The sequence below is a fragment of the Marmota monax genome, unplaced genomic scaffold, assembly GCF_021218885.2.
Source record: "Marmota monax isolate L192 unplaced genomic scaffold, Marmota_monax_Labrador192_F-V1.1 WCK01_AAM20220418_F8-fsc00024, whole genome shotgun sequence".
Taxonomy (NCBI): Eukaryota; Metazoa; Chordata; class Mammalia; order Rodentia; family Sciuridae; genus Marmota; species Marmota monax.
Window position 1 is genome coordinate 20,329,093 of NW_026695224.1, and position 23,481 is coordinate 20,352,573.

The 23,481-nt window shown below is 48.9% G+C and overlaps 1 protein-coding gene across 3 annotated transcripts in view; it reads right to left on the bottom strand.

Annotated features, from left to right (window-relative positions):
* The window catches only part of Smpd3 (sphingomyelin phosphodiesterase 3), an 83,484-nt gene that overhangs the window by 17,948 nt on the left and 42,055 nt on the right, over positions 1-23,481 (bottom strand). The window contains exons 1-2 of one of the 3 annotated variants that reach the window (XM_058575859.1): positions 12,699-12,776; positions 10,240-10,306 (exon numbers count right to left, since the gene is read on the bottom strand). The gene's annotated coding sequence lies outside the window, so the exon portion shown is untranslated. Of the gene's footprint in view, positions 1-10,239; positions 10,307-10,424; positions 10,677-12,698; positions 12,777-23,481 lie in introns of those variants that run through there. The other 2 variants (XM_046434710.2, XM_046434711.2) reach the window with 2 other exon arrangements.

Genomic DNA, 23,481 nt, shown 5'->3' on the forward strand with positions numbered 1-23,481 from the left:
TATGGTCAGAGGTGGATGCAGCTTCACTTCATCAAAGAGTTCCTGAGGGGAATTTCTCAAACCTTCCATCTTGTCATGTGGCTTGTCCCCAGTACTGGCTGATGGGGCTGGGGTCTGCTATTTGCTGGGACAAATACTGGGGGTGAGGGGAGAGACTCCCTCTCAGCTGCTCTGTGTCCCTCTCATTCCTGCTGTGACCCCAGACACCCTTCTGGGCAAGTTCTCCCAGCCCTGCCTGCATAGGCAGGGGGTGGCCAGACCTGATCTTCCTGCCTCTCCTGGATTGGTCATGGGCATGTTTATGGTCCCCATTTAGGTGTGGGTGGGATCTGGTGGGCAGTGGGGCCCATCCTTTAAAAGGATGGCCACCTTGAATCTCCTGACCCTCCCTGCTGCCATCCCAGGTGCTTCACAGCTACCCCAAGGGCACCACAAAGGCCCCCTAACTGGCCTCCCTCCTGTGGTGCCCTGGACAGGAGGAGCCCACCTAAATGCTGCCTGCCAGCCCTGCCCTGTGCAGGGCCCTGAATCTACACACAGAAGCTGCTACTGCAGGAGAGGCAGAGGGGACTGCCACTGATGAGCTGGCTTCTAAAGCTCTGTGGTTAATTATTTCGTCTCGGGGAAATGAAAGGAGGGTAAACAAACAACACACATTAATTAGTCTGATCTACACTTTCCCCACGAAAGAGACATGCTACAGTTAAACACGAGAGGCACAACTTCTTAGAGAAAACTCGAGTCCTCAGAGGAGTGGCCATGGCAGGATGCGGCTTCCCCTGGCTGGTGCAGGACACAGGCAGGTCCTAACTGCATCCACGTGTCTCCTTTCTCTTGCCTGCTGCTTTGCAGCACTGGGCTGTGGTGAGTGGGCCAGGCCGAGGCTCTGTCTCTGGGCGAGGTGCTCCTTCCTTTCCTCCATGACCCAATTCTCTCTTCCTGGTCCTAGGGCTGGCAGTTTCGCCAAGAGAAGTCACCATGGGCTCTAATGGTGCTGGAGACCCTTCGAAGTCCACATGTGCTGAGCTTCTGCAGTTCAACCACTCAGACCCGATTGCTCTTTTAGGGTTCCTTTTGACAAATCCAACAGTCATCCCTGGATTTGTCCCCATTGCAAATCCTGGTGTGTGGCTTCTAGGGTTACCAGAAACCACACACCCTGTTCCACCACCATGGTCTCCAGAGCCAAGCTGGAGTCCTGGATACCTTCATATCCTAAGGGATGCTGGCAGGCTCCATGGTTACTCTTGGGCCTGGGAGCAGGGTGTGGGCAGGACTCATGGAAGTTGACTTCTCTGTTCTAGAAATGGAGACTAGATTCACTCCTCTCCCTGGGCTTTGCTGCTCAGTGCTCAGGAGTGGCTGACCTGAATGAAATTCTGGCACTGGTCATGACATGGGGGCTGCAGCACCTACCTCTCAGGGCCACCATGAGGACTAGAAGAAGTCAATTGGTGCTGTGGTCAGCCCTGCTTCCTTCCCTTACCCCTCTCCCCCTGAGGATAGTCCTCATGTGCTCTGTTTTCTCTCTCCACCCCATGCTCTCTGCACTGTTCTGGGGACTAGCTTGAACCCAACCATGGGACTTTTATTCTTTTGGTGTTGGAGATTGAACCAGGAGCACTTAAATACTGAGCTACATCCCCGCCTTTTTAATTTTTTATTTTGAGACAGGGTCTCACTAAGTTGCTTAGGGCCTTGCTAAATTGCTGAGGCTGGCTTTGAACTTGTGATCCTCCTGTCTTAGCCTCTCAAATCTCTGGGATCACAGGAGTGTTCCACCATGCCCAGTCCACCCATGGGACCTTTAGGACACTGACCCAAAATGCCTTCAGGCCTCAGAGATGCCATCTACATTGTTTGGGCCAAAGCCAAAGGCTTCACTAACTTGTCTCTCTCTTTGCAGGAAGGACTGGACTAGGCCGTGGAGCCAGGACAGGCTCCATGATTCACAGGTTGATCCAGGTATGATGGGAACTTTCCTAGGGATATTGGGAGCCCAGACAATCCCAAGTCCACCTGGGAGAGGAAGAAGGGACAAATCCAGGAGGTCACAGCCTGTTATTATTATTATTTTTTCATTATTTCTGGGTTGGCATAGGGCACTGAGAGCAAGCAACTCCAAGATGTGGCTGCTCCTGCCAGTTAGTCTGTCAACACTGACACATCTGATTGTTAACCTATGACCTGGGAAGGGGCGGACTGGCTCTTCAGAGGCCTGACCTAAGCCAAGACCCCTCACCCTAGACACCAGTGTGAGGACAAAGAGGCCAGCTGATCTGCCCTCACCAGGGGAGGGCATCCTCAGGAATGGTCCTGCCTGAGCAGGCCATGGTGAGACTGCTGCTATTGGATATCAGATTACTCAGGACCCAGGACTGCCATCTCACTCCTCAGATCCATGAGGGGCGGACCTGGGAGGCATTCTGGTGACACAGGCCCTGTCTGCATAGCAGCTCTAAGGTTCCTAGGTAGAAGTTGAATTTAAACTTGAATTTCTTTTGCAGTGGGAAAGTGAGCAAGCCAGACCAGTTCTACTGGTCAAGGCAAACCCTGGTCCCTCTGTGGAGGCTCATGCCCTCTTTGAGGTATTCCTGAGCTTCAGGAAACTTCTGGAAAGTTGATTTGAGGGCTAGGCTAGGACTTGTCCCTCCTTTACCTCCCTTTCCTTTGGCCCCCTGCCTGCTGGACCTCTCTTCCCAGCAGCAGGGCCATGAGTCCTTGAGCAAAGGGATCTCCTCTGAGTCCTCTTTGTGTCCATAGGCTCATGTCTAAACAGGGGCTGAGCCAAGCCCCAGGTTTTTGCAGGAAAGGCCCAGTGGCTGCTCCAATCCAATTACCCGAATGTGCCTGCATCCACCAGCAGCACTGAGATGGAGCCAGCCCATTCTGCCTAGATGCCTGCCGTGGAGGAGTTGGCATGGCAACGTGAGCTCTGAGCTGCTGAAACTTGGAGTCAGCTTGTCACTGTGAGGACAGAAAGACTGAAGAGAGATGGATGCCTTTCCAAATGGGGAGGGGGGTGGACAAATCCAGACTAATCACTGAAAGCCAAACCCCGGACAGAATAGTCTAGTGTCCAGCATAAATACATGGGCTGTAGCAGTGACTCCCACAGACTCAGGTGCACCAGGTAAATGCCTATTCATTTTTCTAGATCAAAAGTCCCCACCACTCGGCTTATGCTTCCCTGCTTTTCTCTACTTCTCTGACTGTGGCAGACGTACTGCTCTGCTCGACTTTGGTGAGGGTTGGGGGTTAGTGAGCCAGGCCCGGCCAAACAGCACCACAGCCCTCTGACCCCAAGCTGGACAGTCACACAGCCAAGCAGGACCCTCTAAGATCTTCCTGGAATTCTAGCCAGACCCTCTGGAAAGAAGCTTATATTTTCTCTGAGATGAAAGTACTCAGCTGAGAGCTTGAGGCTCTGGGGCCTTCCTTGAAAGTGAGTCCAATTCAGAGGAAAACAGACCTTAGGGCTAAGAGGAGAGAAGCCAAGTTCTGTTGACATATTTGAGCTCAAATCTCTCTGTGCCTGAAGCCATACAACCTGCAGACATTCTAATTAATGAGTCAGCAAATTTCCCTTTCTTTGCTTTCTTTTTTGTCACTTTGCGTTGGGTTTCTGTCAGTTGCCACCAAAGGGATCTTGTTTCATATGTATTCTAAAACAATCCTTTTCAGCCCCTCCCCTGTGCACCTCCTGTCTCCTCTGGGCTGCCCATGGAGCCACCCTCCTGAGCCCTGAGGCCCTGCACGACCTGTGTCCCTCATAGCATCAGGTATGCATGGTCAGGTCTTCCTGCTGGATATTGGGCAATATCCTTATGTGTTAAGCATGGATATAACATCTCAGGCTAGGTGGAGACAAGCTCGTGCAAGGAGGTGGAACAAAGACTTAGACTCTTTGCTTTTGCTTACAAATGTCGTATGGGTAGCTAAAAACAGGATCAAAGACTTGGCATCTCTGCCTCCATTTGCATTCTTCTCTTTCGCTTTGAGTCACCTTGGATTCCAGGAACAAGGTCTGATCATCATTGAAGCCACCCCCTCGTCAACAGCAACTTTCTTATGGGGGACAAGACCCCACCTAACCAATACTGACATAAAGATGGACAGATAAAACCTGATCAAGATTCCCCTGCTTGGCCACTGGGGAAAACCCCCAGATTTGCAAACCCCACCTTTGCCCTCATTCCCCTTCCCATAAAACCTCAAAGTCATCGTTAGTCCCTTGAAGACAGGACTAAGGATGTGGATCTTCTTGTCTTCCCAGTGTAGCTACACAGATTAAAGTTCCTTTCATGCTTTTCATCATTTCCTTTTTTGTTTAGTTTCTGGGGCAAGCAGCTGGACCCTATTTGTTGGATCCCCAGGGTCAGGCTTCTGGCCTAGAACTCTGGTAACAGAGGCAGACACTTGGTGCAGGGGAATACCTGTCTTGTCTCTATCATGATTGCTATTACTGCTACCGCGGGGGATTCCCTTGCTGCAAAGGCACTCAGGAGGGCTGGAGGTGTCGCTCAGTGGCTTAGCATTCACACAAAGTCCTGGGCTCAACCCTCAGTACACATACACACACCAAAAAGAAAAAAACCCAAACCAACCAAACCAAACCACAAAATCTTTGTGATATAGCTAGAGCCTTCAAAGTTTTCTCATATGTCTGTTCAGTCTAATAAAGAAACACTCTCCTCTCCCAGGTGAAGGCCAAGACAGTGTGGGAGGCGTCAGGGCCTGTCTCCTGGCAGGACCTGATCAGAGCTGTCTGTTGTGGGCTGTCTGTGTGAGCCCAAGTTACAGGCCTCTGCAGAAGCCAGATGCAGGCAAAGGGGCCATAAAATTTTCAAAAAGAAACTTTCCACGGGAGCTATTAATGCATCATGTGGTTTCTGAGAATAGGAACAGGCTGAGAGCAGCTCTGGGATGCTCCTTCCACCAGCCAACCTCTTCATTTCCATGTAAGAACTCAGAGAGCCCAGATGAGGCTGATCATGCATGATTGTAAAGCAAATATCAAGCCAGGTTGGTGGAGCATGAGCAAGGGTACCCAAGCCAATCTGATGTTTAAAACAGTAGGACCCCAGGGTCAGGCCCTCCTGCTACAGTGGCACAGGCGTTGCTCTGAACACAGGAGCTCCATCACAGTGTGTATTGAAGATCGGCCTGCCTTACTCTCTTCTGTCTACCACCTCAGATCCATCTATTGGTGACCACAAAGGAGACCACTAAGGAGACCGTTGGGGGGCAGCTGACACCTAAATCTATGCTCAAGTCAGCCCAAGCCACACCTTCCTTTATTCTCATGGACCTTTCTGTTGCAGATCTGTCTGCTGGGACAGAAATCACAGGGCTCCTGCAAGTCCTGTGTCCTCATAGAGGTTGAGCCGGGACAGTAGAGGAGGCTGGGATGAAGGCTTCCTCCATGATGAAGATGAGGTCTTGGATCTCCACCCTTCTCCACATGGGGCACTGATGGGCAGAGCTGGAGCAGGCTCGATGTAGATAATAGCTGAGCATCTATCTGGGCCTGGGCCTCTGAGCTCAAGTGTCCTATCTTGCCTGGGTGCTGGGGTCCGTGCCTGAGCTGGACATCACCAATGGCCACATGCCAGAGCATCCTGGAATCCACTAGCAAGTCACATCACGGGCCTCAAGGGAGCTCTGTAGGGTCCTCTGTGTGACAGTGGTTGTCCAATCAGCTGGCTCCCAGCATGCGCCTAGCTGGTCAGTGCCATCTCCACTGCAGGGATGGAGAACAGAGGAGACTCACTTCTTTCAGGCCCTGCAGTTGGGGCTTCTGTCTCAGTGAAGTCCCTGCTTCCCTGACTCAATTGCTGATGTCAATGGTTCATGAGATGAACAAGGCTCAGAACATACTTTAGAAGGAATGACAACATGCTTTCTATGGGAGGAGAATCTTAAACACAAATCCTTGCAAATGCTAGGATCCATGTTCAGATGCATTTCAAGCACAGAGCTTCCTGCTGGAATGGGTCAGCTGCCTGGGCAGTGGGGAGGTATTTCAAGGAGAACACAGAGGAGACAACAAACCTTCCCCAAACAGAAGATATTTACAAAAATTCTTCTGAAGGGAATAATTTCACATTCAGCCTGAAGTTTTCTATTCAAGGAACATTTAACAAACTGAGTCCTAAAGGAGAATTTGTGCAGAGATTAAAAAGCAAATGAGTGAGAATGAGTAAATAAAACCAGGCACCAATGTGTCACCAACTCTCTCGACAACCCTGGGAAGCTGGGCCTAAAGGCCTGGCTTCCTGGACTGAGGCTGGGTCTCACTCCTCACTGTGGGTTGAAGCTCTAGACTGGGCACTTTTGGAGACTCCTAACCCCAAGCTGTACTCAGGGCCTCCCTCTGCACATGGCACAATGGGAGCGATAGGTTCCAAAGGAACCCTGTTTCACTGACAGAGGATGCTCTGGTCTGGCTGGAGAAAGGCTGCTGGCTTGGGAGTGCTCCGACCAACTTGTCCCACTGTCCAGTGCATCCAGAATATAAACTGGGAGGGATTTGAGAGCTGCTGGAGTCTGTTGCCCAGGGAGGTGGGACTTACAGCTTTATCTAATTAAGACTGTGAATTGGTCATTTGTCAAATACCAATGAGGAGATTATGAGGGTTTGTAGCCCCTCAAGTTCCTTTTAAGTACTGCCACCAAACTTGTCTCCTTCAACACCAGGGGTCTTCTGGGGCTCTGGATTCCAACTCATTCCTGTCCCTGGAGGTGGCAACCCTATCTCCAACTGCTCTTGGCTATCAAATCTTGCACTTCTGAGAGGGGAGATTCCCACTTGGCTCTGCTTGTGGCTGCTGTGTGTATCCAGACTGCTAGTGCAGACAGTGACACATCTCCACTCAGGAGAGACTACTTAAAAAGATAGATAAGCATGCTTTGCCTGGGTAAAGCCTGAGTAGACTTTCCTCTTTGTCCACCTCTCCCTCCAATCTAGGCCAGGGCTTTTGCCTCGATTCCTCTGGCCCCTGTGACAGCTGGATACAGCAGGCACAAAGTAGGATTGTACTTTCTAGACAGCTTGTGGGGACAGAGTACTTACTAGCCGATATGAGACCTTCTGGAGGTCTCTCCCTCTGCCACATTGACCTGCAGTGGTTTTTGGTTGTTTTTGGTACTGGGGATGGAATCCAGGTGCACTCCACCACTGAGCCACATTCCCTGTCCTTTTTGTGTTTTATTTTGAGATAGGCTGGCCTCAAACTTGCAATCTTCCTCTCTCAGCTTCCCTAGTTGCTGGGATTACAGGCATGCACCACTGCGCCCAGCCTGTATCTAAGATGGGGGCTGCTACATCAGCAGAGGCCCAGGGTGAGAAGACATGGAGTCGGGCCCCTGCTAACTCTCATGTAGTGGAAGCAAGAGGAAGATCTTTGCTTATAACCACAGTATAACTCATCCTGTCCTGACCAATGAAGGGAGGCTTCTGGTTTGCTGTATAATCAGTCCAAGACTTGATGCCAAAAACAAGTGTTTTGACTGACAACCTTCCGTTTCCAGGAATACAACCAGATCTACTCTCCAGACCCCACTTTCTCCATCTTCATTTTGATGACAATAATGATGTTCCTCCTCCCTGAATTCAGGTCAGGCAGGGGGATCACCTCCATGTATGAGGACAAAAATGTTCATTCCTGCTTTGTGTCTGGGGACCATGAGGCATTAGGGCCTTTGGACCTTAATCTTTTAATTTAGTGGAAACTGCTTTTGCTCAAAGAGAGACAGCTACTTAAGTGACATATAGAAGGCAAACCCACAGAAATAGAGAAGCAAACCCATTGGAAAAAATTTCCCTAAGTGTGGAGTTGGTCACAGGGGCTGAGCAGGGCCTACAGGAGATGGGCAAGAGGTCCTCTGAGGACACTGAGATGAAGCCAACAGCCTGTGCTCTATGTTGGAAAAAAGAGGTGGGGCATGGTCAGACACCACCAGCCCCACTGGCTGATGGAAGCACTCAGGGCTAGTGAGGGGCAGGGCTAGGGCGGCAGTTGTTAAAAAGAGAGGCTGGGGTCTCCTAGCAAGTCAGATGTGACTTCAGGGGGTTTACTGCTAGGGCTGAAGAGTTTCTGGCAACAGAAACTTTGCCTTCTTGGTGTGTATATTGAGGGTGCAAGTGTCCTCCAGAGGGTATGGGGACAGGAAGGCGATGGGTGTTGGGTAAGGCAAGCAAAGGAGAGGCAGGTCATGTGGAAGGACAGAGAGGGAGCAGAGTGGGCACCAGGCAAGACTCAAGAAGTCCTACCTGCCAGAACCACACCCTCAATGACAAGAGTGACCACCAGATCCCTGCCTGCAGGCGAGGAGGCACAGGGGAGGAATAGCTGTGGAACAGGGGCCTGAGAGGAGGACCCAGCTCACTCATTCACAGTTGGTTTGTTTAACTTCAAGATGGCCTGTGTGGACAGCACACAGGGTTTAGGGGCCACAGCAATGATGTCTTCATCAAACGCCAGCTAGCCCTCACCAAGGGCCCGGGGGAAAACTAAAGTCCCTTTGGCCTGCTGCAAACAGACCATTTCTGTCTTGGGCACTGGGTTGTTTCTGTGAAGGCCATTGCACAAGTTTGCAGTATGTACATGAGAAAGGTGGCCAGCCCCTGTTACCTACATCTGACACCTTCAGATCTATCAAGCTAGAAATAGGATTAAGAGACAGGAGGCTCAAGCCCTGTTGACAATCTATCCCTCCAAGCAAAAGGAGCAGGGACTTGTGTGTTGCCCTGTGGCTTGTCTCTGCAGGACCAGGGACTTGACTATATGGCATCCTGGGGGTGGAAGGAGGTGCTCATCCACCTACCCCAACCTCCATTTCTGCCAGAAAGTGAGGGGTCTGTTTTTCTAACTCTGAGACCAGACAAGGAATAACTACCTCCCACAGGCCCTCAATATTCAGGTAAGAGGAACCCTGCCACTTGACTGACAAGTGGTAGACCTGTGCCCTGTTGACTTTGCAGCCAGAATGGCTTCAGCAAGCCAGCTCATCTGAGGCTACTTGCAGCCACTCAGGACCTCACACTCATTTTCCCTCTCCCTTCCTTTCTTTTCCCCTGCTCAGGTAGGACAGAGTAAGAACCAGTCCTTGGCAAAGACGTGAAAGATTGGAAACAAACATTAGAAAGGCAGAAATGATGGATCCACCTCTAGGAGCCATCTGAGTAGATATAAAGCACAAACTTCAAAGAATGTGCTCTTCACACTGGGGTGTATTGACACTGCAAAGCCACCCCAGATGGGTATGGTTGGCACCACTGTACCTGATTCTCAGAGACATAAATTCCTGAGAGATACAACCAGATCATCTGTCTCCAATTTCCCCTGTTTCTCTACCTTTCCCACCAAGACTAGACATAAATGATATGCAAACGTATTCAAAATATATAAATGAGCACCTTCCAGCATCCCTCCCCCATTTCCAGGACAAGTTTTGGGGAAAGGTAACATAGTCTCCTAACCTATCCTCCACTCTTTCTGTTGCTACTGGAGATTGAAACCAGAGGTGTTTTGCCACTGAACTCCATCCCCATTTATTTTTAATTTTGAGACAGGGTCTAAATTGAGAGGCTGACCTTGAACTTGCAATCACCCTGCCTCAGCCTTCTGAGTTGCTGGGATTATATGTGTGTACCATCGCCCCTGGGAAGTATCTACTCTTGTTTCTGGAGAATGCTCAGTAGTTTTGAATTGTTTTTTTTTTGGGGGGGGTGGGGGATGGATTCAAGAGAATTAGTAAACTTTAAAACTTCTGATACATATTGCCAAACTGCTTTCTACCAAGGTTGTGCTAAATTACTGATTGTTTAAGAATAGCTGTTTCACAATACTCTTCCCAACTCTAGCATCCAAAATTTCTGTTATCTCTTTCTGATAGTTTATCGGTCAATGATGTCTGGTTACAACTTCCAGGATACATAATTCATATCTCTTCACTCAGTCCTAATCTTAGGAACTGAGGGATTTGGCATTGTCTTTGCAGATGTGGGAGTGCAGACACACCCCCTTCTTGCAGATACCACACTTCACAGGTGGGCAGGCTTGACCCACATGGCTACGGAGCTGTGGATTTCAAAATTTTGACCAAGCTGCACATCTTTTCTTAAACGATTTCACATAGCACCTCTTTATATCAAAAAATTAACAAGGAGATCATGAGGGGAGGCCTAGATTGACCTGGCCGGCCCTGGGAGGTTCCAGAAGCCCTCAGTCTTACCTGAGGAGGGGCCACTTGGACGTTGTTGTCTTTCCTTCTGAAGAGAGGACGTCTTGGCAGTCAAGACCTGAAAGGAGATGGATGAACAGTTCAGAGGGGTGACCGGAACAATCTCCGGAACTCAACCAACAGCCACCGAGCAGCCCCGAACAGGTGAGCCAGGTACAAAGACCGAGGAGCTCCACCTGCGCTGGAGGCTCAGCCACACCCTCTCTGTCGCCAGGGTGAGGGTGTGGGCCGGCTGTCCCCGCAGACCAAGTGCAGCCGGAGGGGGTTGGGGCGGAGGTTTGTGTGATAGGTGGGGAGTAGGGGGCTGTCAGGATGGAAGAGCCCTCCACGTGGACCAGCAAAGGGCAGTGGAGGGGGCGTAGGGAAGAGGCAGACTCTGGGTTTGATCTGATAGGTGAAGCCGGAACAATCAGAGCGCTCCCCAGGAGCTTTGTGTAATCAATCTCTGCCTCTCAAAGATACCGGGGCGGGCGGGGGGTGGGGGAGCTGAACCCAGGCCGGGGAAGGACGGTGGCCACCGGGACGGGGGTGGGTTGGGGGAGGAGCTGGCGTCTGGAGCAAGAACCAGATAAGGGGAAGGATAGACAGGCCAGCTGAGGGAAGTTTCAGCAGGGACACTTTGTGAACCCAGCGGGGTCTTCAGAGGTGACGGTTGGAAGGGCACTCGTGTGAGCAGAGGCCTTTGGACACGATGCCACAAGATCCCCGAATCCCTTCCGCTGACCCAACACAGGGATCCTGGCATTACGCCGCAGGGACCTTGCCCTCGACACGTGGGCCCCAGTCCCTGCAGGCCCCGCCCCCGCCCTCAGCTCCGCCTCTGGCCTCAGGTGCTGGTCCCGCCCCCCTGCTCTCCGGCCAGTGCGGTTTTGCGACCCCGCCCCCTAACCTCAGGGGCTGTCTGGGCTCTGTAGTCCCGCCTTCCAACTCCAGACCCCGCCCTCGACTCGCTGGTCAAATCTTTGGCTCGGGTCCAGCCTCCGGGCTTAGTTTCGACTTTCAAGTTCAGCTCTATTCAGCTCTGTCCTAGCGCTACCGGTGCTGCTCTCCTTGTGCCCTCCACTTCTCAAGCCAGTTCCACTGCCCTGCCCAAAGCCCTCTTACCGCCCACTCATCCCAGAAAGGCTACCGCACTTCTCAGGGCCCTTCCAGATCATACTGGGTCCTTCATGCAAAATTATTTTGTAAGTCACCCAAATGAGGTGTTTTAAAAGAATCCAAAATCTGTATCCCAATCCATTCTGTGTTTCCTAATCAAAGATATTGCAGAAGCAGTGGCAGGAGTGTCTCCTTCACCACATAGTTGGCTCCCTTCTGATTAGGAATCCTCAATGAAAAGGTTTGCGTTTCAGTGAGACCTGGTTCCAGAATAGTAGCTGAAGGTCCTGGGCAAGTGGCTAAACCTCTGAGTCTCCAGTGTCCCCTCCCGTGGAACAATGGGAGCTAATACAGAATCTTGGATGACCATGGCCACCAAGCATCAACTGAAATTGAGACTTGGTGTTCCCAGATCAGTATGGGAAGAAGGAAGCCCAGAGTCTATAGTTCCATAGCTACTCAAAGTGACCTGAATTTCCCCAGGGGCCCTAATTTCCATGTGGATATCTGGCTTTTCTTCTCTGAGTTAAATACAAGACAGTCACTCCTCGCCCACCCCATAGCCCAGAGAGTCCAGTCTGCCTAGAGTCACTTAGTGTTTTGCTCTCTTGACTTCCACAGGCGGCCCCATTTCCTGCCCCTGAGATGCCTGGCTCCTCAACTCTATAGACAGATGACCCGCATGCATTTCTGTCCCTCACTCTCTTGCTGGGCTGATCTGACTGTAGATTACAGGCCAGCAAGTCTTTGGAGTAGATATAAAGGAGGCAGTCCCCTCTGAGCTGCCGGGGGCGGTCAGCCTCCACTACCCTCTCTCCAAGTGTGGAGGGGCTCACTCCTCATCTCTCAATAAGAAATTTGTCAGGCAGAATCTTTAGCTTCTGACAATTTTCTAACTGTCCCCCACTAGCTACACAACTCCCACCCTTCTGCCAAATTCTCCTGAAAATTTTCCTGTATGTATTTTTGAAATGATATTAAATGACAGGAACTGACTACTTAGGGAGGGGTTCCTGAAGGGAAATGGAATCTCCACAACCTTGACGTTATAGGCCCTTTCCTTTCCTGGGGGAGGGGGAAGAAAAGACAGAAAGAAAGAAAAGAAAGAAAAGGAAAACTATGTCAGATCATTGATATTCTGAGCCAGACCTTGTTTTGAAATATGCTGTCTCCATCCTTTCAACAAACTACAGCCTTTCTCCCTCTTTTAAAATAAGATCACATCAAGTGAAGGATCAGAAATGGGAAAAATCCAATCAGAGCGTCCCTCAGCCAGCTACACATCTCAGTATACTCCCAGCCGAGGAGAATCAACTCTGCCACAACCCTGCTCAGCATCATTCAGAACGCACCGGTAGGAAATGGTGAAACAGAAGGACCTTTCATCCCCTGGTGAGCCCAGCCTGCAGCGCTGCTCTCCTGTGTCCGGAAGCTGGCTATGCCTGGGCTGAGTTGGGGCCTTCGGCTTAAATAGGCAGTGGGAGCAGGGGAGGGCGGGCCGTGGGGAGGGCATGGAAAGTGGGCCGTTTACCCAGCACAGCAGAGCAGTGTCTGCGAAGCCAGTAGTGGTCCCAAGCATGCGCCTGCCTGCCTGTCTATCCACCCAGAGGCCCCAAACCCACAGGCCCCTAGACCACAGGCCAGCACCTGGGGTGACTCCTGATGGATGTGCAGCTCCCAATGAGACCACATCCCTGTGTACACGGTGCTTAGGTTCTTGGATGCCTCTACCTTTTCTGGGTAACAGAACTCGCTATGGAGTTAACGGACTTGCTTTCTCCTCAGAATCAGTAGCAGCCTCAGGTGCCTCTCCAAGTCCCAGTTTCTACTTCCTTGAAATGAGGATAACATTGACTTTCATAGGTTCAGAAATAATGTTTGTAAAGGGACCTGGCACCTTTACAAACATTAAAGCTGATTTAATTATCCACCTGGTGATACTGGAGCAAAGTATCTTTGAGACTTAAACAGAGAGGTTTGGTAACCAGGCCTTCAGAGGAGTGTCAGGATGAGACTTCATGCAGAGCTGAGACTTTTCAGCCTCATGCTACAGTTGAAGCTTGGGGTGAGAGTGGGAAGCAGCTTCTGGCCTTGGAGGAGAAATCATCCCTAAGCCCCCAAAACCAAGGCAAAAGAGAGGCAGGGCTGGACAGGTGCGCTCATGCAGCCTGTGCTTTTGGTTGAGACCTACAGTGGGGAGTGTGCAGAGTAAACTGCTGGGGATGACCGGTGAGAGGAGCTGTCACCTTAAACCTTAAAGTTCTCCAAGGAAGGCTGTGGGAAGGTTAAACCAACCACTTGGTTGGTTTAACTTGATCTTCCAGTGGAGTTGGATAGTGCCTGCATCTCAGCGATCCCAGGTTAGAACATCAGCCAGTGGGGAATTAAGACAAAGCAGTAGTTAACTGTTGGTTCATGCTTATAAAATTTCTACCCTTAGAAGTACATGTAAATCCAGGTGTGGTGACACATGCCTGTAATCCCAGTGATTTGGGAGGCTTAGGCAGGAGGATTGCAAGTTCAAGGCCAGCTTCAGCAAGTTGGTGAGACCCTATCTCAAAATAAAATAAAAAGGGAGGGGTGCAGTGCTAGGGATGTGAATCAGTGGATAAGCATCCCTGGAATCATTCTTTGGTAGGGAAAAAAAAGTGCATGTAAATCTAATAAATAATTGGAGTTATATGCAAGAATCTGTCTTTTAACAGGAAAAGTATGCATTTTTAGTTTGATTAACAAAATGTTAACTCCTCATTTCCTCCCCAAAAGGCAGCCAAACAGAGGACCAGGATCTCTAGAATTGGAATCAGAGGGAAATCAACTTTGCCATAAGTACTGATAAAGGAGAAGCCGATGTTATGGTTACAAGTAAACCCTGGTCATCTGCCAATCATTGATGAGCTTGGCACCCTTTCAGGTGTTTGGACTGCAATGAAGTCAAGGATTAGAAATGGGAAAAAGATGCACAAGAAAGAGCATGTACTTCAAAGCCCAGTCTGGGTTCAAATCCAGTTCTGAGTAACACTGGGCCTTGCTTTATCTTCTCTGATCTTTCCTTGGAGGTTTTACAACCTTGCAGGGCTCTTGAGAGAACAAAAAGAGGTGGTGTTGGTGAAAACCCTTAGTAGATGTTCAGTGATAGTTGTCCATTTTGGAAGGATAATTCTATAGGGAACATGGGTGAGCAGGAGGAAGGCCAGGATAGTAGCTGAAACAGGGAGACAGCAGGGCCAAATAGTGAAAATAATCCCCAGGCATGGTGGCAGAGATCTGTAATCTCAGCAATTTGGGAGGCTGAGGCAGAAGGATCACAAGTTCAGAAGCCAGCCTCAGCAATTTAGTGAGGCTATAAGCAACTTAGTGAGACCCTGTCTCAAAATAAAAAATAAAATGGGCTGGGGATATGGCTTAGTAGGTAAGTGCCCCTGTATTTAAACCCTGGTACCCCCCCCCCAAAAAAAAAGTAGTGAAAATAAGAAATAAGGGGTCACATATCTCATGGATATCTAAGAAGGCAAAATGGTGTTATGAATTGAATATTTGTGTTCCTCCCCACTAAATTCCTATGTTGAAGCCCTAAACCCCAGCATAGCTCTCTCTCTCTCTCTCTCTCTCTCTCTCTCTCTCTCTCTCTCTCTCTCTCTCTGTGTGTGTATGTGTGTGTGTGTGTGTGTGTGTGTACATTCCCCCTTTTTTAGTGTGACTGTATTTGGAGATAGGGCTTCTAAGGAAGTAATTAAAAAAGGTCATAAGGGTGGGGCCCTGATCTGATAAGATTAGTGTCCCTAAGAAAGAAAATCAGAGAATTCTTATATGTACCCAAGAAAGGCCACATGAGGACTTATTGAGAAAGCCCATGTCTACCACAAAGACAGCCCTCACCAGGTACAGAATCATCCAGAATCTTGATCTCAAATTTCTAGCCTTCAGGACTGTGAGAAAATAAATTTTAAATCATTTAAGCTACCAAGTCTGTTACTTTGTTATGGCAGCTGGAGCAGACTAATACCAATGGGTGGGACCAAGGAGTAGTTGGGTAGTGTGAAAGAACACTAGGAATGAATTCAGAGATTTCCCAGTTCCAACAACTATGTGGATGATGGAGGTGCTCACTGGCCAGGGTTAGGGTGGGTGTTCATTGACATTTGCATGCATATGTCCAGGTGACAGTGGGAGGAACTCAGAGCTGAGGTCTGGGCTGGAGCACAATTTGGGGATTATTAAAATGTAGATGAATTATTAAATGCAGATGATTATTAAAATGTAGATTATTGAAATGTCTTGGGAGTGACAACATTTTGTCAGATCATTTCATTCTTTCTTCTTCAATGGGTCCATTCTAATTCTAATTTCTTGTTATATAAGACAGCTTTTGTCTTTATAGTTTTGTAAAAAGTCAGACATTATCCTTTGCTTTTAAAAAGCATAATTGTGTACAATTAGCTTCCAATTTGTATATCACTCTGTTTTTCCTGCTTGTACCGACCATGTCTTGTTTAGGAGCACAACTGAGGTGGGGTTAGACTCCACTTACTAGTTAGAACTGCAACTTTTTCCCCCCTGAGGCTTATTTTGTGGTCAGTATTTGTGACGTCAGCTCTCTAATTCTTATACAATTTCAGAAGACATTTTCTCCCTTCACTTCAACCTGTTGGATGATTTACAACTCAAAATTTTAACCAGCACATATTCATTTCTGAATTTTCTCAAAGTTGAACTTCAAAGGCCTCATGTGTGCTCTTTTTGTTTGTTTGTTTGTTTGTTGTTTGTTTGGTATTGGGTATTGAACTTAGAGACACTCGACCACTGAACCACATCCCCAGCCCTATTTTGCATTTTATTTAAAGATAGGGTCTCACTGAGTTGCTTAGTGCCTCACATTTGGTGAGGCTGGCTTTGAACTCGCGATCCTCCAGTCTCAGCCTCCTGAGCCGATGGGATTACAAGTATGTGCCATCACACCTGGCTCTCATGTGCGCTCTTTAGTTCTAGGCTGAGGTGTTTTTCCATCTTTAGAAACTTGTCTTCTATTATTTCTTTTCCCAATATGTCCCTTGTGATATGCCTCTTCCCATTCACCTCTCTCCTGTGCTTATTTTAGGGTTGTGACTCCATTTCCCATTTTCCAAATCAGTTATTTGCTCTCTGATGTCTTACTTTATCTTTAATATCACTGATTCCCGTGTTCTGTTATTTCAGTTATGCCAATTACTCCCTCAAGGTGTTTCCCGATTCTTTTATGATTTGTGCCATGGAATTATACCCACTTTGGGTTTGGATCTATTCCTGTTAGTAATTTTTTTTTTTTGTTATTTTTCAAGGTAGTTAGTTATTATCCAGTTCATCCTAATTGTTCCTGAAACTTTTCAGATTACATCATTTAAAAGCCAAATTAAAGATGTTTGTTGAGTGCCTACTGTATGCAGATATTGCTGCTCATTAGTAATTGTGGTATCTGCTTTTAAATTTCTAAGTTTGGTGCAAAATAATTCAGCTTCTTTAGGGCAGTTTCTGATTAATTCATTGACACTATCGTGTTCCAAAAAATAATTAAACTATATTCTATGTACAATATGGACCTTTTTTTCATAAGCAGTGAGAGAGTTATTGCTAAGGGAAAATAAAGATAGAAAAAAAAAAAAAACAGAGGCAGTGAGGCAGAGCTGGAGATACCAAGAGAGCGAGGTGAGGGCCTCTTTATTCTGATGATGGCCACAGGTGGCCACAGAGGGGATGTCTTATGACTGAGGCTTGTCCTATTGATTTTTGTTGGTGTTGAAATGACTCATTGTTTTACGGTCTGCTTAAATGGCGTACAGAGGCATGACTTGCTCTCCAGCACCCTCAGTGGGAAGTGCTTATTTCTTTTTCCCATTGGGGGTGGAATTGATAGGAACAGAGGTGAGACATACAGGTGATGGTGGGGGCTGACTGCATGTAAACAGTGCAACATTCTCTCCCAGCCCAGTCCTCCCAAAGTCCATATTGATTGAGCAACTAATCTGTGTGTTTCCTGAACTCTGAATCAGAGCTCCTCCCTGTTTCAGGGGCAAGTGTGATGTGGTTGGGAGGAGGGTTTCTTGGGGCTCTCTGTTCCCACAGAACTCCAGAGTGGCCTCATTTCACACTTCTTGGGAGCCAGTTTCTCGAGTGACAGATTGATTGCTGTATGGGTGGTTACCAAAAAAGAATCTATTTTATTAGCTGTTTGTCTTGCAAAGTTAAATCATTAAAAAAAAAAAAACTTATCAAAATGTCATTGTCTCGGGGTTTACAACGAGTCCTCCAGCTCTGAGGGAAGATCTCAGTCCCACAGGTAAAGAGCTGTCATGTCAGTCCGGGCTGAGCCCTTGAGTGACGAGCGGGTCAGGCAGGTGAGCTCAGTCCCCTGCTGCCCCAGCCTGGGCTCCCTCAAGGAGGGGAGCTGAGGGGGCAGCTGGGCACCAATGGACATCTCCAAACCTCATCCTGGTGCCCAAATTGTCTTCATCTTTCTTAATACCAAGAAAAATAAAACCCTAGAGATTTGTGCACAAGAAAGGTAACTTTGTTTTCTCTATTTGAGGAGGAAATAGAAAACATCCCACTTACTCATATTTTACATTAAGAACAAGGAAATATATTAAACAATTAAAAAGCATATGGCTTCCTGGGGCTGAAGATGTAACTCAGGGGTAGAGTTAGTATACATAAATCCCTGGGTTTAATCCCCAGTATTGCAAACAAAAAAAAAATTTTTTAAAGTATTTGGTTTCCTATTGTGGCAGTTATAGAAGAGAAATGAGAAATTGGAAGCTGCCAAGGGAAGGCAGGGAGTGGAGTCTTGTCCCACACCAAGCCTTGGTGTCCGGCATGGGCTGGCTGCCTAACTTCCTCAGCATTGACCCTGACCTTGACCGCTCCCTCACCCTCAATCTGTCCTGTTCAGAGTCAAAGTCCGATTGCTCCTAGTCCCTCTCCCCACTCTCCCCTAGGCATCACCTCCCCAGCTCCCTTACTTCATGCTTGCAGTGGTGTGTGACCCTCATGCCTGCGTTTGGCCCCTGCCATCACACTCGGTTTCTTCATCCATGACACCCACCACGATCAGTTTTGAGTTCTTTGGTTGTTCAGTGGCTCCTGTCTCCCTCCACCTACAGGCTAACGCCCTCCACCTCAAGGCCTGGCTTGAGGCCCTAATGATCAGGCCTTGCCCTCTCCAGCCTCCTTTTTGTGCCTCCCTTCCCTCCCACTGATTTGTTCTGTGGCTCCAGCCTCTAGCTTTTGATTTTGCTAGAACATGCCATGCTCTACACAACTCCATGCCTTTACATATGTTGTCCCCTGTGTCTGTAGCACCTTCCCTGGGAGGTCCACCTGGCACCTATCCTCCAAGGCTCAGTTCTAAAGCTGTCAACCCCCTTCTCAATGGCCTACCCTCAGGCTTAGTACTGGCAGCCCAGAGCCCTGAGCACCAAGCACAGGGCCCAGGCCCCCAGGAGCACTTGGGAAACTGTGGTTGAGTTAATAAAAATGGCTTCTATCTGAGCTGGCATGTCAATCACCAAAAGGCTCAATTCCCTTTGTACACACCACGGGCACAGCAGGAGCCGTGAGAAACTGCTTCTAATGGTTTGAACTAGTGCATCAATTAGATTACCTTTTCATAAAGGAAGATATGCAAAAATAGAGCCTTGAAAGTTAAAAGACTCATGTGAACTCACATGTGAGTACTGATAGCACCTACAGCTTGCTGGGATCATCATCAGCAGCAGCAATAGTTTGGGGGTACCCACTCTGTGCCATGCATGTGCTAAGAGCATAGCACACACATTTTCTTGTTTAAAGCCTGGGAAGTTGGATAATATTGTCTCCATTCTCAGAGAAGAAAACTGAGGCTCAGGGCGGAGTGTGGGGCTTAAGTGGTTTTTCTAGAAACTAAAGTGATAGAATGATTTGGCCTGGACTCTGGATAAACTTATCCACAGCTCCTTCCTGGTTAGGATCTTGAGCCTATCAGTTGCCTCGTGTGTAAGAAGCTGTTGCAGGCGAGGGAGGAACTCCACGGGGGTGGGAAGGCTTGTTAGCCACCAGCCTCCCCTCCTTCCTACCACGCTCATCTGTCCCAGAGGGATTTGAGGTGAATGCCATTGTTTGTCCTTAACCCTTGAGTGTGAACGAATTCATCAGCTGCTGTCTTGAGGCATCTATCTGATCAGAGAGCTGGTGTGTGTGTGCGCGCACGCGCAAGAACCTGGTAGTGCCATTGCTGTGGATGAAGGGGTGGGAAGGGACACCTTGGCCAAGCCCTGGGTCTCTTACCAGGTCCCTCAGCCTGTCCTTCCATCCACTCTGTAAGTCTGAATGGCCTCCCAGCTAGAGCCCGTTCTTTGCTCCCAGAAGACACATGTCCTGAATCCCCTCTCCTGTTCTACTCTTTACCACCCTGTCCTTACCTGCTAGCACCTCTGAGTCCTTCCACATCTTCCATGATCCCTGCTCTCCCAGAAGGGCCTTTCCTTAGTCTGTAATGCCTCCTCCACACAACACTTGTCAGCCTCAAGTCTCCTTCCCGGAGAAGCCTTCCTGATCTCCCCAGTTTAGCATCAGGGCCTCCTGCAATGAGTGCCCATTGTGCCCAGCCCCACCCAGATGTGGGCTCTGGAAGGCCTGGGACCTGCATCCCAGGTCAAGCCATCCCTGTCACTTGTAGACAGCAAAGCTCTGGGGGCAATGACCACAGGGAAGAATATGCCCCAAATGTGCCCCTCCAAAGGGAAGTGTTCAACCTGGTGCTGGGACGCTGGGTCCTCAAGGGTGAGGGGACTGGCCTGGGGCAGGGGTGCTGAAACATGCCAGGGCTGTGGCCATGCAGGCCCCTGCTGAAGGATGCCTGTTCCCACAGCAGGCAGGCACGGGGAGGGAAAAGGGGGTCAAGGACAGAACCTAGGGGCTCATCCATTTTTGGCTTGGTGAGGAAAGAAGAGCCAAAAAGAGCGCCAGGGAAGGGGGAAGATCGCAGGAAGGTGGCTAAAATGTAGCACTGTTTTTATTTAGTTCGCAGATAATCTAACTTTTTTTTCTTTTTGACTTAGAATAGCTAGAAAAGGAGGGCCCTGCATGGCAGTCCCCGGGATGAGAAAGCCATGTGTCAAGGCTGTGGCTGAATCCCTGGCTCTATTTTTACCCTCGCGACACTACCTCTTTGAGCCCTGACAAGGGATCCTGGCCCGAGGTGGCCTGAGCTGGCGTCTCCAAGGCACATGTGGCCAGCCCTTGCCTCCTTCTCCAGAAACCACCTAAAAGCTGGCTATTCACTTCTCTTGACCAGAAATAAATGCATCAGACAAATGTTCTCAGGCAAATGGCTTTTGTTTCCTTTCTTCGGTTCAAAGTTGGGTCTTTGTTCACAGTAGTTACATTAAAATGAACACTAATTAATGTCCTTAAAATAGAATCTCCATATTTCCAAGTTTAGAAAGAAAAACCACCTAGGAATGAAAAATATGTGGCTGTACATGAAATGCCATCCCATTAGCCACAGAATCTTTTATGCGCCTCAGTGGGGAGTGCCTGTCAAGTGGGATTTGTGGCAGTGCACACCGTGGCCAAGGGTGTCTGTGGTTGCTTTTCATTCTGTCCCCCTCCAGGTCAAGGAAGCCTTTGACATCTGTGGCCAGGAGCTCTGGGGGTTCGCCAGCCTCTAATTACATTTCTTTTTTTAAATATTGATAAACAGTCCCTCTGTTGATTCAAATGTTTGAAAATATAGGGCCTGTAGCTGTTGGCTCTGAACAAAGAGCAAATCTCTCAGGCCTCCTCAGGGAGCTTCTCTCTGTGCCTCTGGGTTCTCGGACTCAAATTTAAATGCTGAAGCCAAAGAACTGTCCCTCTGGGTGAGGGAGAGGAGGAGGTCATTTCAGGATGCAAAATCAGGCCTGGCCAGGACACAGGGTGAGGCCCCACTTTCCCCAGATGGAGACTTCTGGCCTCTTCTACTACCAGGCTTCTGCTCTAGGTTCCAGATAGTGGACAGAGGTAGGGACAGGAAGAGCTGCCATCTAACTCCCACTATACACCTGCCTGATGCCCCAGGCACATCTGGTCACCTCTTTGTTTCATTTATGAACCAGGCCCTGTCCCCATAACCCTTGTACCTAAACAGATAACATGGCTGCCCCACCCCCAATATCGACTGCTACTTGGGATGGAGGGAATAGGGACTGGAGGGGTCCCTTCTAGGCCCATGTTCCAGGAAACAGTGCCATCCATCCCATCTGGTGGACACCCACCTGCACAGAAGGACCTTCAGATTCCCCTAGATACACAAGAGGAGATGCAATTAGAGGTGGCGAGTGGTGGTCTGCATCCCCAACTACCATTTTCTGTGTATGACTCAGAGGCCAATCAGCCACTTCCTACCTGGACTGCCAGGTTGCCTTGTCCTCATCAATTGGCAGATCTGCCCAGTGGCCAGGTATTGTCTTCTAGTAACCTCACCCAGAGAGGAGTGACTGGTTACACATGAAGAGCATCAGTACCATATGAATAGACCCCAGATCCTGCTCCACTTAGCCTCATGCTCCTCGGGTGCCAGTGTGAGTGTCACCACACCTCCCCTCCCCACTCTAAAACACAGCAGGGCAGCTCCTGATAGAGTTACCATCACACAGATGAGGGATCTGAGGCCCAGAGTGGTAAAGCCTGCAGCCCAGGATCACTTTGGAGGAGCTGAGATCTTAACTCCAACACTAGTGTTCTTTTCAATCCACTCTGCCACAGAGACTTTTGGCTCTACTTCCTGCTTTTGGCAAATGTCCTCTAGAAGGAGCCACCTCAAATACATGCATCAAGGGTGACATGGTGCTGGTAAGGATCGAAGGCTCTGAGGAGGTGACAGCAGCCATGGTGCTTCTTGTCAAGTCTTGTGCAACTCTGTTGGGTTATCCCCCTTAGTTGGGAGGACCTTGTCAGCATGATTCATTTGGATTATAATGTTTAAAGATAATTATGGATTAGTTTGGTGACCATCAGACCCTTCTGTTTTATCCCAGGAAATGGACTTAACCTGGTTATGGAGTAAATCAGATATAATCAGCTCTTAATTCAATATGGTGACTCTAAGTAACATTTATCAAGATACTGAAGCTAATCTGTGGCTCAGACAACAGTGGTGGCAGCTTTAGACTCAGACAAGAAGACTCAACTTGCACTCTCTGACAGCCTTCTGAAAGTTAGGTGGAAGAGACGAACTTTTTCAGTAACACATGATACAGATACACAGACTCAAATGTCCCAGACCCAGATGGGGGCATATGCACATTTGCAGATAGGCCATATGCACTTGCTAACTGTCCAAATGTACACCTGAAGCCTTATTCTGCAATGGCCATGCTCCCCAGAACCTGAGAAAGATGCCTAGATACCTGGAACACTGCTTTGGTCAAAACCAAACCTAGGAGATCAGCAGTGTGTGGGCTGATCATCCCAGCCCCTTCTGTGCCTGAGGATTGTTAACTGGGTACATGTACTTGGTGAACTTCTGGCCAGCTTTGAGTGGAAGGGATTTATCTTCTAACTGATGACTGGGGGGTTACAGAGGCCAAATAACAACGAGATTACAGGGTAATTGTGGATGCTCTGAACTGAACTTTTGTGTCTTCAGAGCTCCAACAGGTACCACTCTGTGAGGTGCTGGGACTCAGAGCTGAGACCTCGAAAGCTTGGTTCAGGCCTGGGCTGCCATCACCAGGTGGCTGCTGTACCAGAAAGAAGACAAGAGGAGGAGGAGTGGAGTCTTTGGGTCTAGGGAAACTACTGGGATGTGGTGTTGAGGGTGAAGGGGGAGGAGGTTCTGGGAGAGGTGTGGTTTGCAGAGCAGAGCTGGGTTGGAGAGGCCTGACCCCGGCTCTCTGTCCCTGGCCTCTGCTCTTTCCCTAACTGGTACATTCTCTGAGCCTTGCTCTATGCTATTGGCAGTGCTGGGTGCAGAACATCAAGAGTGGTAACCCTTGCAACATTCCTGGACATTTCACAGACAGTGACACAGAAGCTCAGAACCTTGAGAACCACCTGGGCCAATGGGTGTCAGAATTGGGACTGGAACTCTGATTTGTTATGCTCCAAAGCCTGGGTATCTTTTACAGCATGGTCCACCTA